The following is a 12,376-nucleotide window of genomic DNA, read 5'->3' as shown; positions in this document are numbered from 1 at the left end:
AGTAAGATATTAGAATAATTTATGCATTGCTCAGAAGCGTAGCTAAGGTTGGTAGTAATTTAGTCTCATAAAATGAGATCTTGAACAGTTGGTGTGATAAGATAGGATACAAGAGTCTGAGGATTTGGTGTTAAAGCATCTATCTACTTTGGAGCAAGCCACGTTCTTTCTTGGGGACTTACCATTACAGATACTCAAACCATGTGGATCTGGAGGTCTACCCCTTCTGAAGAGCAGCAAGTGAAGCATACGCCATGTTTTAAGTGAGGAGGCTGCTGTCAGGCCCTCAAAAGATGTAACCTGTTCCAGTCTTCAATGTGATCCCGGGGGGGAGGTGGGGGGTGATCCCACAATGTGAATGAAAAACAATGTGGAAGGGAAGAACCTTACTCTAGGCACCTCTAACTATCTCATCTGTACTCCTGAAGGACTGATGTTAAGATGGGGAATATGCAACATGCCTCTCACACCGAGCATTGTGGATTCTCTCACGACTTGACTTTTCTAGAGAGTTCATTTCCATCCTTCTAACAAACTGTCAAAAGTAAAAGTAGGATATACTACACATACCAGTGGAAGCTTCTTCACGCTAGCTAGAATATACTACTCCTGGGGGAATTCTGCACCACTGCGCAATGCAGAATTTTGCAGAAATTAATGTTGTGAGCACAGAATTTTCTTTCCCCTACAGAAATGGGCTGCAGTGCTGCTGGTCACCACTAGGGGCCACTGGACCTGGCAGAGCCCAGCTCATATATAGAAGACCCCGCCAGGGGGAAGGGGAGGGAGCTAGAGGGTTCCCGGCAGCATCACTTCCCCACACGCCCTGAGGGAAGGAAACAGTGGCGCACAGGAAACTCCACGCAAGCCCAGTACCCAACATCAGGCTGTTTCTCCTTCTAGATCCCTGGGCTCGGGGGAGGGGGAGAGGTCACAGCTGGACTCTGGAGGGGAGAAGGGGGGTATCTGGGCTCTGGGGGAAGGGGGTGCAGGTATCTGGGCAAGGGGGTGCAGGTATTTGGACCGGAGGAGTGGGGGGACCATGACTGGGCTCTGGGAGGAAGGGGGTTTGGGTGTATTAGGTGGGTAGGCACGCCTGTGGGAATTTTTGTGGGTGTCTGTATTGTTACAGACATACTTGCTGACAGGTATTTTGAAATAAATTACCAAAATAATGGAAACTGGCGTGATTATGTAGTGTTATTTTGACAAATAAAATTTGCAGAATTTTAAAATATTATGTGCAGAATTTTTAATTTTTTGACGCAGAGTGCCCCCAAGAGTAATACACTCAGGCTACTAAAAATAAGTTAGCCAATAAGGAGAATTCAGGGATGAAATCAGGTTCTCTTACTTGGCACTAAAATAAAGTTTGTGCCTTTGAACTCTCCATACACAACTCCATATTCAGTTAATGTTTATTTGTTTCATTTTTAGACTTGGATTAAGTGCTAGGGTTTGAATGAACTTTGTTTTCATGGAGTAGAGAGAGATTTTAACTCTTAACTCCAATTTTAGGTTAAATTCCATTTTTAATAAATTTTGTTTGAACAGCATTTTCTACATTAACAGCCGGCCAGCACACAACACTTTGGCATTCAATTTCTGTAGAAAAACAGAAGAAAAAATCGCTGAGATGGTATCTGGAATTTCTGCAGAAGAAGTTAAACAAGAATATTAAGTAAGGGGATTCAGAGTAGCAACCATGTTAGTTTGTATCCACAAAAAGAAAAGGAGTACTTGTGGCACCTTAGAGACTAACCAATTTATTTGAGCATAAGCTTTCGTGAGCTGTAGCTGTAGCTCACGAAAGCTTATGCTCAAATAAATTGGTTAGTCTCTAAGGTGCCACAAGTACTCCTTTTCTTTTTAAGTAAGGGGCATCACCCCTATAACTAGTATCATTAAGAGCCAAAGTTCTTCCAAATTATGATGGGTCTCACATTGAAGGCACATCAGAAGTGGTATAGGGCACAATCACGCAAAACACTACTGGGTGCACTGCTTAATACTTTAACTAGTTCCAGTGAAGTCAACAGGACTACTCACAGTATTAAGCACTACACCTAGTAGTAAACGTTGACAGGATTGGCCCATAGGTGCACAAATTTTGCAAGATACTTAAGCACATCCTACTGATGTCAATGGGAAACAGATGCTTATGTGCTTAGTTAAGGATGGGCCTACTCACATGCTTAAGGCTAAGCATATTAAGTGGTTTGCTGAATCAGTCTTAGATCACAGCTGTGTGTTAGTTGTTAGGCAGAACAGGATTAAGCACTGAGGTGAACTGGCTGCAGTTAGTACCGTCTGATCTATAAGACTTGACCTGCAAAGCAAGAGTCCCAAGATAATTTGGCTGTGATGAAAATTCTTACCAAGGGCAATGAGCTCTACAGCAATTTTGTTCTCTTCTTGACTTCAATTCTGCATTCAAAGTAGCAATATTTTAGCTCAACCTCCAAATGGACAGAAGAACCACCATTCTATAAACTAAATGAATAGGACTGGAGAGGCATGTAGTTAATGGTAAATCCAGTATGTCTATATACAAAAAGGATGTTCAACAGCTTCACCTTGTATTAAGAATACTACCAATTTGGGAAAATAAAGTTATACCTGTCTGAAAATTCTTTACCATCTATAATTACATCATCTACGGTTACCATAAATCCAAGAAGTCAGCAAAAAGACATTTTCCATCATGTTTCAATTTGTTTAATTTGTGCATTTGCCAGCACTTTTTACAGTCCATTTCTTTCTCACAGATGGGACTTTAATAAACAAGCCGGATAACAGAAGCGGTTTTGTCCATTTCTTTTTTAGATTCAGGACATTCTAAGAGTGCCCTGTCCAAAACTAGAATTTTTTTAAGTTAACATTCTAATTCACTGTTTTCCTTTAAGATGTCCATCTTTTCATAATAAATGCACCAGAATTATTTGCCCACTTATTGAAAAGGCTGTGAAAAGACATGGAATGAATATGGTACAGCTCTGATGGACAATACCCTGGATACTGATGCTTTCTATTGAAGTGATTTGACAGATCCCTAAGGTCAGACTTAATTGAGCTTGCTTTGATAATCTGGTTCCACGGAATACTAAAACACATTCTCTTCACTTATCAAGATGCATTTGTTGTACAATAGGATTCCAAACTAGGTGATTCATACTATACTATATTGTATAACCACATTACATTATTTTATTGCAATCTGCTTGAAGAAATTAACTCATCTTTAATTATACTGACATCACAGGTCCTTTACACAGTGGGACTGAGGAGTACTAACAAACCTAGTTGCAGTGAGAAACAATCCTGGGGCTCAGTGTTAAAGGGGGCACAGCTAGCTGATGTACCACAGCACCATACTGCAGCAATTTCTGAAGTCTAAGTCACAGAACTATGTATGCGCTCTGAATGAATAAACAGCACTCCTAGGTAAGCATATGCTCAAGTGCTGGCAGGTTCCCTGGCAAAACTGACCTGATGGATAACTTTACAGATCCCAGCCAAACCAACCTCAAGAAAGTGTGGTTGTTAAGGTCAAGGAGGAAGCAATACTCCCTTAACTTTTGGGGCACAAAATTAAAAGGGTTGATAGAATCATAGGACTGGAAGGAACCTCGAGAGGTCATCTAGTCCAGTCCCCTGCACTCATGGCACGACTAAGTATTATCTAGACCATTCTTGACAGGTGTTTATCTAACCTGCTCTTAAAAATCTCCAATGATGCTAAAATGTGCTTTCTCTCCAAAGAAAGCTGCTCATCTTATAGATTCTTAGGCAGAAGGGACCAATATGATCACGTAGTCTGACCTCCTGTACAGCACAGGCCTTAGAACATCCCCAAAATAAACATTCTTGGGGCTCTTCTCTGAACCTTCTCCAATTTATCAACATCCTTCTTGAACTGTGGATGTCCTATTCCAGCAACTTTCACACCAATGCCAAATACAGAGGTAAAATAACCTCTCTACTCCTACTCAAGATACTCCTGTTTATGCAACCCAGGATCACATTAGTTCTTTTGGCCACAGCATCACACTGAGCTCATGTTCAGCCGATTATCCACCTTGACCACCAAATCTTTGTCAGAGTCATTGCTTCCTGGGCTAGAGTCCCCCATCCTGTAAGTATGGCCTATATTCTTTGTTCCTAGATGGATACATTTAGGCATATTAAAACGCATGTTGTTTCTTGCGCCCAGTTTACAAAGCAACCCAAACCGCTCTGAATCAGTGACACAGGGGTGGAGTAGGAGGGAAGAACCTAAATAATGGACTAAAGGTATGGTTACATAGAAAGAAAAGAAAGCAACTATGTCAAAAACTGGACCAGAGGGGTATAACTCTACAAAGAAACTCAGAAACACAAAGCCTAGAGTATATTCTGCAAAATGGCAATGTTAAGAAATGTTTGATCATAAACCACTCTCCCAATCATGGTTCTAGAGCCAGACAATACGTAGATAAATAGCTAGACTCTACTGTGAATACTGATTTTTTACAGCTCTTCTTTCTGTTTTTAGGACTGACTAATGAGTTACAGAATGGAAGAGATTCGGTGGGGAGGGGCGGGGGAAGGGAAAATCTACCAACTGCTATATTAAAGCTAGAGGAGTCAGAACCAAAACCCTGGTCTAAACTCCTCCGAATTCCAGGAGGCTCTGAGTTTGGAGACATTTCTGGGACAGACCAATTTTTCCCCACCCCTCCAATTTTCTTCCAGGTCAGGAAAAGACTCCTTTCTAGATTCAGCTTAAATCTCACAAAAACCAACAGCAGCAACATTTCTCATGAGATGTTGGCCATTCTAAGGCAGCATATGAATTTTATTCAAAAGAATTACCAGCTGAGAATTAACAACATTTCTCAAAGTAGCTCTGCTTGGTGGCACAGAAGTTCCGCTGGCCATGCAATGCTAAGTGCCTTCAGCACCCTCATTTCTCATTATCCTGAGGGGAAGATGCTCAGCACCTTGCCAAATAAATTTGCTTTTATGCATAACAACATGCATTAAATTTTGTAAACAGAAGCGTAAGGTAAGCGTGATGAAGTGCCGTGTGCAGGCACCCCTTTCCCCCCCCCCCCCCCCCCAGTTATTGAACATTATGAGATGCTTCATCTTCACTGTGGGTGACCAGATGTCCCGACTTTATAGGGACAGTTCCAATATTTGGGGCTTTGTCTTGTATAGGTGCCTATTACCCCCATCCCGATTTTTCACACTTGCTATCTGGTCAGCCTATCTTCATTCCAAAACTGGATTTCAGCTGTACACCAAAAATGTTTTCCATGTGGAATACACAACATTTTTGGCACTCACTTCCTCCTACTCTAGAAATTTTGCATGAACCATTAAGATATGTTACTTCATCCTCTGTGTAATAACTGGCATGTATGTGAAAAGACCTGCATTAAATCTTCATTAAAACTACAGCTATAAAGAGGATGACAATTAGTTTAATAGTACCAACTTGTATGAGTTTTACCGGACAAAGGGGGAAATATTTTATGGCAGCTTAAATCCAAAGCAATTTTTTCTTAAGGAAAGAGCTCAAGATTTGTAATTACCATCTTAAAACTTTGTGCTATTCAGTCCCTGTATGTAAAACCTCTTGTTCAGTTACTTGTATTCAGGACATGAACAGCTTTCTTCCTGCTTGTGCAAGCAATTCAACATCAATTCATTCCTTTGCTTTCTGAAAGAAGGGTTTGGAGAAACTCAGGATAACAGAGTTGCTTAATTTGTATGCTAATATATGATGATTTCATTTAAAGTACTGTGCCTGGAGATCCCAGGTGCTAAATAAAACAAAGCATCAAAACTTTCATTGTTCAAAATTAGCATGTATTCTTCATTTTCTTCAAAACAACAAAAACACGTCAGTTAAATGCAAACATGTTAGATATGTGAAAAGAAGGGCATTAGTTTCCCATTTCACAACTGTGCTGGAATGATTAATTCGCTAATGTCTGTATAGTGTAATGAAGAACCTCTGTTACTACTTTATCATCATCACTTATCAAGGGTCAGATGCTTCCATCCATAATGTAGCAAAGGGGGAAGAAACCTATAGTAAGTAAATGCTCAATGGCACAGTATATTTACACAAAACATTTGCAACTAATCAAAAATAGACGCACTTACCCAGAAGCACCATGGGAAGAGTGAACCCCCAAAAGTTATGATCTCTGCTCTCCCCCTCGTCCGTCCCTCACAAAAAACTGACAGCAATAAGTAAAGGAGAAAATTAATCACTACTTCTGTTGCAAAAGGCAACAGTGAGTTACTGCATGCAAACCTCTTTGAGGAGTTCTGTTCACACAGCTGATGGTGGAAAGCCAATGACAAGTTGGTAAGACAGATACTGAGGGGGAGGAAGGGTTGGTATGTGCTCCTGAGCAGAAGCACATTACGCCTATTATCCATGGAATTCCCTATCACTTTAGGTCTTCAACAGAGTAGCCTTTCTGTGATTTTTCAGACCATACCCATCATTTTTTCAGACCATATCCCTCATTGGCAGCAACTGGCCTAGCCCAATGACAACACAGAATGGGGCAACTCAGCTTCTGAGCTTCTCCTAGTACGCACTTTTACCACATAAGCACTTGCTTCACATGTGGTTATCCCTGGCAAAGCAGCATACGGTCCTAAAGTGTAGTGTGTGGTTTGGAAAACAGAGAGAGAGATAAGGTGGGTGAGGTAATATCTTGTATTGGACCAACTTCAGTTGGTGAAAAAGACAAGCTATTGAGCCACTAGAGCTCTTCCTCAGGAAAACAATCATTCTGATCTAAAGAGATGCAAAGTGACATGATTGTAATTCATTTTAACTGCCAAATTATATTTATAAGTATAAGCAAATTCAGACAAATAATCTGCTTCATTCCTTTGCTCTTAAAGGAATAAAGCCAGACTCTTATCTTAGTTACACCAAAGTAAGTCCAGAGTAACTAGTGAAATTAATAGTTACTTTAGATTTACACTAATGTGAAATCAGAAACGGGCTCACCAGTAGTCAAAAAGGTGCATGATTTCATTAAGGTCTCAACATAGTTGTTTCCTTTATCCCTTTATATTTCTATAAGGGGCATTTTAAACACAGTTATGGTAATATATACTATACGTAATAATCTAAGAAAGGCATGCAGTGCATAGGAAAGTCGAGTTTTCAATATAGTGATATGCAATAATAATGAACAGGAGAAACAAAACGCAATTTGAAATATTTTGATACTTATTTTGTCCATTACGTTGCATGCTGGCAATGTGGTAAGTTATATGTAATCCACAGTTAAGATACCTACTATACCATTTGACTTGATACTCATTCCGAATTGTAAATTAGCGTAACTTTAACAGTAGTGAAACACTGATCAGATGCTTAAGTTAAATTCAGATTATGACACTTGGCTATTTAAAATTACATCACAGGTGGGCATGCTAATCAGAATGCTCAGCTCCCTTCCAGCCCCCTCACTCCCTGAAAAACAAGCTATTTTGATAATGTCCTGTGAGTTATCAGACTGTCATGACTTCATCATAGCACCTTACACCTTTACTTTCTCCCAACCACAAAAATTATGTTTTTTCATTTTTTTCCCCTTACAAAATACATGAAGGTTCTAAAGATACTGGTGACATAAGAGCAGCAATATGCACCTAAGATATTGCAATAATCCAATTTTCCTCACTTGCATGTGGTCTCAGCTTTCTGGAAATAGACAGAAATTCAAAGCAGCCCAATTCTACTGTTAATCTATAAAAGTTAAGGTTTTTTTTAAACTCTTAGGCATTCACATTACACTTACTTTGGTGTAGAGTGTGGCCTTTAGCTAAAGTTTACAGCAAGAGCTGCCCCAATGCTGGCCCTCAAAAAACCATCACTCCCCCAAGCTCCTTAGTGCACAGGGCCCTTGAGATGAAGCAGCCTACTCCCTGGTGCACCCACCAGGCTGGTAGAGAAAAAGGTTGGCCTACCTCTTCCCCGCCTCTTTTGGGGAAATTTATGTCACCCTCTCTCCCCTGCCACACCAGCTGCATGGTAGGCTGAATATTCAGGGTACAGCTCCCCAGTGGCCTCTGAAATACAAACAGTAATGTACTAAAAATGTCCCTTCATATGAATACATAGTTGAACTGAAAATGTAATTTTAAAAAATTGACAAAGACTGCTTAGCACTTCTCAGCACCCAGCTACTGTATGGATGATGCTATAGAACTCAAATTGGATATAATAATTGGGGGTGAAAGAGTAGGTGAGAAATGACAGATAATAGCTGTCAAGTAAGCTAAAAAAATAAAAACTAAACAAGAAACACCCACACACATATTACCAAACAGTAAGTAAACATATCCAGACTCTGCATGTTGTGTGTGAGAAATTAAATTGTAAAAATTCAAATGCATGTAATTCTCTCCTATCAGTTTTAAGTAGATCTGGAATGCTTAATCAGTTGTTTTATAGCTTGTTAGGATTACCATGAGATGTCTCTTGAAATCCCTTCAAAAAAATATTCCAATTTGTTTCTAATCCAAATTACTCTAGGTCACTGCAGATTTTAAGCAGCTAACCACAGATATTTCAGTTTCATCATTTCGACTTGGAACCATAACGACAGAAGTTATCTATTCTTGTTTTTTTCTCCCCTCTCTATTCTCTTCCAACCACAGCCTAAAAGCATCACTAACCTCTGGAGAAGGAACTCCATTTCCAGTCTAGGGACCAAACATTTTACAGATCAGCACAGGAAGGTTAAAGCATGAGTAGCCTATAAAAATAAAATGTTCTCACTTCATTAATGAAGGGCCTAATCCTAAAAATCCTTCCTTACTCTCATCGGTAGTTCCACTTTACCCATATGACCAATCCATTTGAAGGCAACAGAACTGCTCAAAGGAATATGGATTAGCCACTGAGCCAGTATCAGGCCCAAAGATTTTTAATCCTAAAACGTTTGTTCACATCTTGAGAAAGATTTCCCCTCCATCCAGACACAGGTTTCACAGGTTTTTGCAAGAAAATAGAACAGCTACTGCTTTGCCCACAGAATGACTGACACTCAATAGCAATAGACCTGCAAATAAAACTGGCAACAGTTTACTAAATTATACTCCCTAGTAAATCCTGTGCAGTGCTGAAATAGGTTTGGCTGTCTTATCACTATTGTGCAGGTCTGCAAATCTGCATCAGATTTGATTGTATTGCATAACAAATGAGAAAGCTATCTCAGGCTGCCCGGCAGCCTGAAAGAATATAGCAATGTGCATACAGCATAACCTGTACCTGTATCCTTCCAAAACTGTAATTTCCTAGAAGTTACCTGGTTTGTTCAGGACAAACATAGTAAAACACAAAAGTTATTTTTCTTCTTTCATTCAAATTTAGCTAAACTTAGGTCTTTTCTCGAAATTCAGTGTCCTGGAAATCCTGCCATCATCCAGGGCAATGGGTTAAATGACCCAATAAAGATACTATCCAGCACCAATAATTTTACAATTCTGAGAAATGCAACACAAGCCAGAAACTAAGACAATAAGCATAAGGCAACCATTAAAAAGTGGCAGGAATTAAATAAATTGAAAGTCTACCCACAGAAACAGAGAATCAGCGTTAGCTATGACAGTGAAGATATTTGCAACACATCAACCCAAGAAAGGCAATTTCAGGTATTAGAACAAAATAATGAGTGTTTTAGCAAAAGCAACAAGGGTGTGACAAAGGATATGCAAAAATCTTAATGGTCTCATGTGAATACATGGGGGGAAATGTAAGCAAAACTAAACTTGTAAGTAATATTTTTAAAAGCAGAAAGGTAATCCAAAGTATCAATCTATGGAATTAGTGATCTGTAAAATAAACAGTCAAAAGAGAAGAAACACAAACACCAACAAGTTTCAGAGTAGCAGCCATGTTAGTCTGAATTCGCAAAAAGAAAAGGAGTACTTGTGGTACCCTAGCGACTAACCAATGTATTTGAGCATAAGCTTTCGTGAGCTACAGCTCACTTCATCGGATGCATAAAGTGGAAAATGCAGTGAGGATGTTTTATACACACAGACCATGAAAAAATGGGTGTTTATCACTTCAAAAGGTTTTCTCTCCCCCCACCCCACTCTCCTGCTGGTAATAGCTTATCTAAAGTGATCACTCTCCTTACAATGTGTATGATAATCAAGGTGGGCCATTTCCAGCACAAATCCAGGGTTTAACAAGAACGTCTGAGAAACAGTGCGGGGGGTGGGGGGGGTAGGAAAAAACAAGGGGAAATAGGTTACCTTGCATAATGACTTAGCCACTCCCAGTCTCTATTCAAGCTTAAGTTAATTGTATCCAATTTGCAAATGAATTCCAATTCAGCAGTCTCTTGCTGGAGTCTGGTTTTGAAGTTTTTCTGTTGTAATATCGCAACTTTCATGTCTGTAATCGTGTGACCAGAGAGATTGAAGTGTTCTCCAACTGGTTTATGAATGTTATAATTCTTGATGTCTGATTTGTGTCCATTTATTCTTTTACTTAGTGGTGTACAAGTGGTGTAGGCACCTAAATAACTCCTACACATCAAGGCAAAAAAGTAGTATTTTGAGTACTTTATTGAGACTAGATTATCATAATGGTCCCTTCTAGCCTTAGAATCTATGATTCTGTGAAAGGCAGTTCAGTAAAAAAAGGAAGTCTTTCCTTAACCAAATCCTCTTTGAAAGATCCTCTTTACACAAACCACTAGAAGAACAGAAGGCAACAGATTTTAAAAAGCCTGTAGCTCTATCCATTTTCCACACGAAAGATATTTAAGATGTTTCTATTCAGAGGCAATAAAAACAAGTCTCATGTTCTTAGGATAAAAGCGAGAAGGGGGGGGACTAACATGGCAGGTTTCCGTAAACCTGCTTTTATTTTGCATGGCTTGTTCCGTTTAGAAGTGAGGAGATGACTCGGTATTAACAATACTGGTCCCAATTCAGATTTCACTCTTACACTGGTGAAGCCCAATTGACTTCAGTGATTATGAATCCCAATTAACATAGGTAAGAGAGAGAAGAATCATGCAGCATTATCAAGTAATCTGCTCTTCAAATCAGTACTCGGGGCTAAATCTTGTCCTTTTGGAGGGTATGCTGATGGCTGCCAGGGAGCCTCTGCCCTTCCCTATACACCCATGCAGCATCTGGGGTGGATATCCTGCAAACAAATGATGGAGGCAAGAGACTACTAATGTGTTTGATAGCATGTCTCCACTGGATGAGGGGGCACGTTAGCCTAGATGCATAAAAGTAGTTAGACATTTTGACACTTAGCATCACACACCTAGAAAAATCACTTTCCCCCTACGCTGGATCACAGAACCCAGACTCCAGGCCAAGCGTCTACACTGCTGTTTTTAGCCCCATAGCCCCCTACGAATGCCAATCAGTTGATCCAGTCTCATTCACTGCTGCATTGTTGGTTTTTGCTGCGTAGACGTACCCTTTGACCAAGACTCACAAAAGTTCAGCATGATAGACTGGGAGCTGCCTAAGCTAGCCAGCAGGAAAAGCTGATGTTGTGCGCTAAGCCCTGCCCCTTGCTCAGAAACAGGCTCCTAAATCCAAGCTGCAAGGAGGTGCCTCAATCTGCTAGTGATTCACAGCTGGGAACTCTTTGGAGTCAGGCCCTACACCATTTTGGCAAGAGGGATAGAAGGAGGACCACCACCCTCATAATTTTTAGCACATGCTTAAAGTATTCACCTTGGGGAGATCCATATGTCAAGTCCACGCCACAGGAGGAGGATTTGAACTAGCATCTGCCACCTCTCAGGTGAGTACCTTAACCACTGGGCTATGGGATATGCTGATGTGGGGGTCCCTCAATCTCTCTTGGATTACATACTTGAAGAGTCATTTGTACAGGAGGGGGGAGAAAGAGAGCACACGCAAACATGAGAATTACTCTGTGGTCCAGTGATTAGGATATGAGACCCCCCAGGATCCAGGCCCCCTGCTCCAATGATTTTTTTTTAAATTATTTATGCAGAGTGCATCAGCTTCAACAGGAGAGATTGACGGAGCCCAAATTCAGCAAAGCCCAATGGTTGGAGCACTCACCTGAGAGGCTGCAGATCCCAGTTCAAATCCCTTCTCACACTCAGGCAGAGCAGGCACTTGAGCCAAGATCTCGGACAACCCAGATGAGTACCCGAACCATTAGGCTAAGAGTTATGAGGGAGGTCCTCCTCCTCCTCCCCTTCCCCCGCAAGGCTGTTTTGTGTGAACTTGCTTGAAGGACCTGCTGTAGCAGGTGTGCTCTGAGGGTGTCTACAAGATCAGACCCACATGTGACGGAGGTGGCCGAATGCCTATCTTGCCCTGGTTTGTGAATCAC

General features: G+C 40.6%; 1 protein-coding gene across 8 annotated transcripts in view; it reads right to left on the bottom strand.

The window, feature by feature from the left end:
- Nucleotides 1–12,376, bottom strand: part of APBA2 (amyloid beta precursor protein binding family A member 2) — a 207,267-nt gene that overhangs the window by 156,612 nt on the left and 38,279 nt on the right. Inside the window, exon 1 of one of the 8 annotated variants that reach the window (XM_043523428.1) lies at nucleotides 6,157–6,233. The exons of the other annotated variants lie outside the window; for them this stretch is intronic. The gene's annotated coding sequence lies outside the window, so the exon portion shown is untranslated. Of the gene's footprint in view, nucleotides 1–6,156; nucleotides 6,234–12,376 lie in introns of those variants that run through there. 8 annotated transcript variants of the gene reach the window in all.

Source organism: Chelonia mydas, chromosome 10 (genome assembly GCF_015237465.2).
Source record: "Chelonia mydas isolate rCheMyd1 chromosome 10, rCheMyd1.pri.v2, whole genome shotgun sequence".
Taxonomy (NCBI): Eukaryota; Metazoa; Chordata; order Testudines; family Cheloniidae; genus Chelonia; species Chelonia mydas.
The sequence above is the reverse complement of the archived record's forward strand: the minus strand, read 5'-3'. Positions and strand labels throughout refer to the sequence as shown.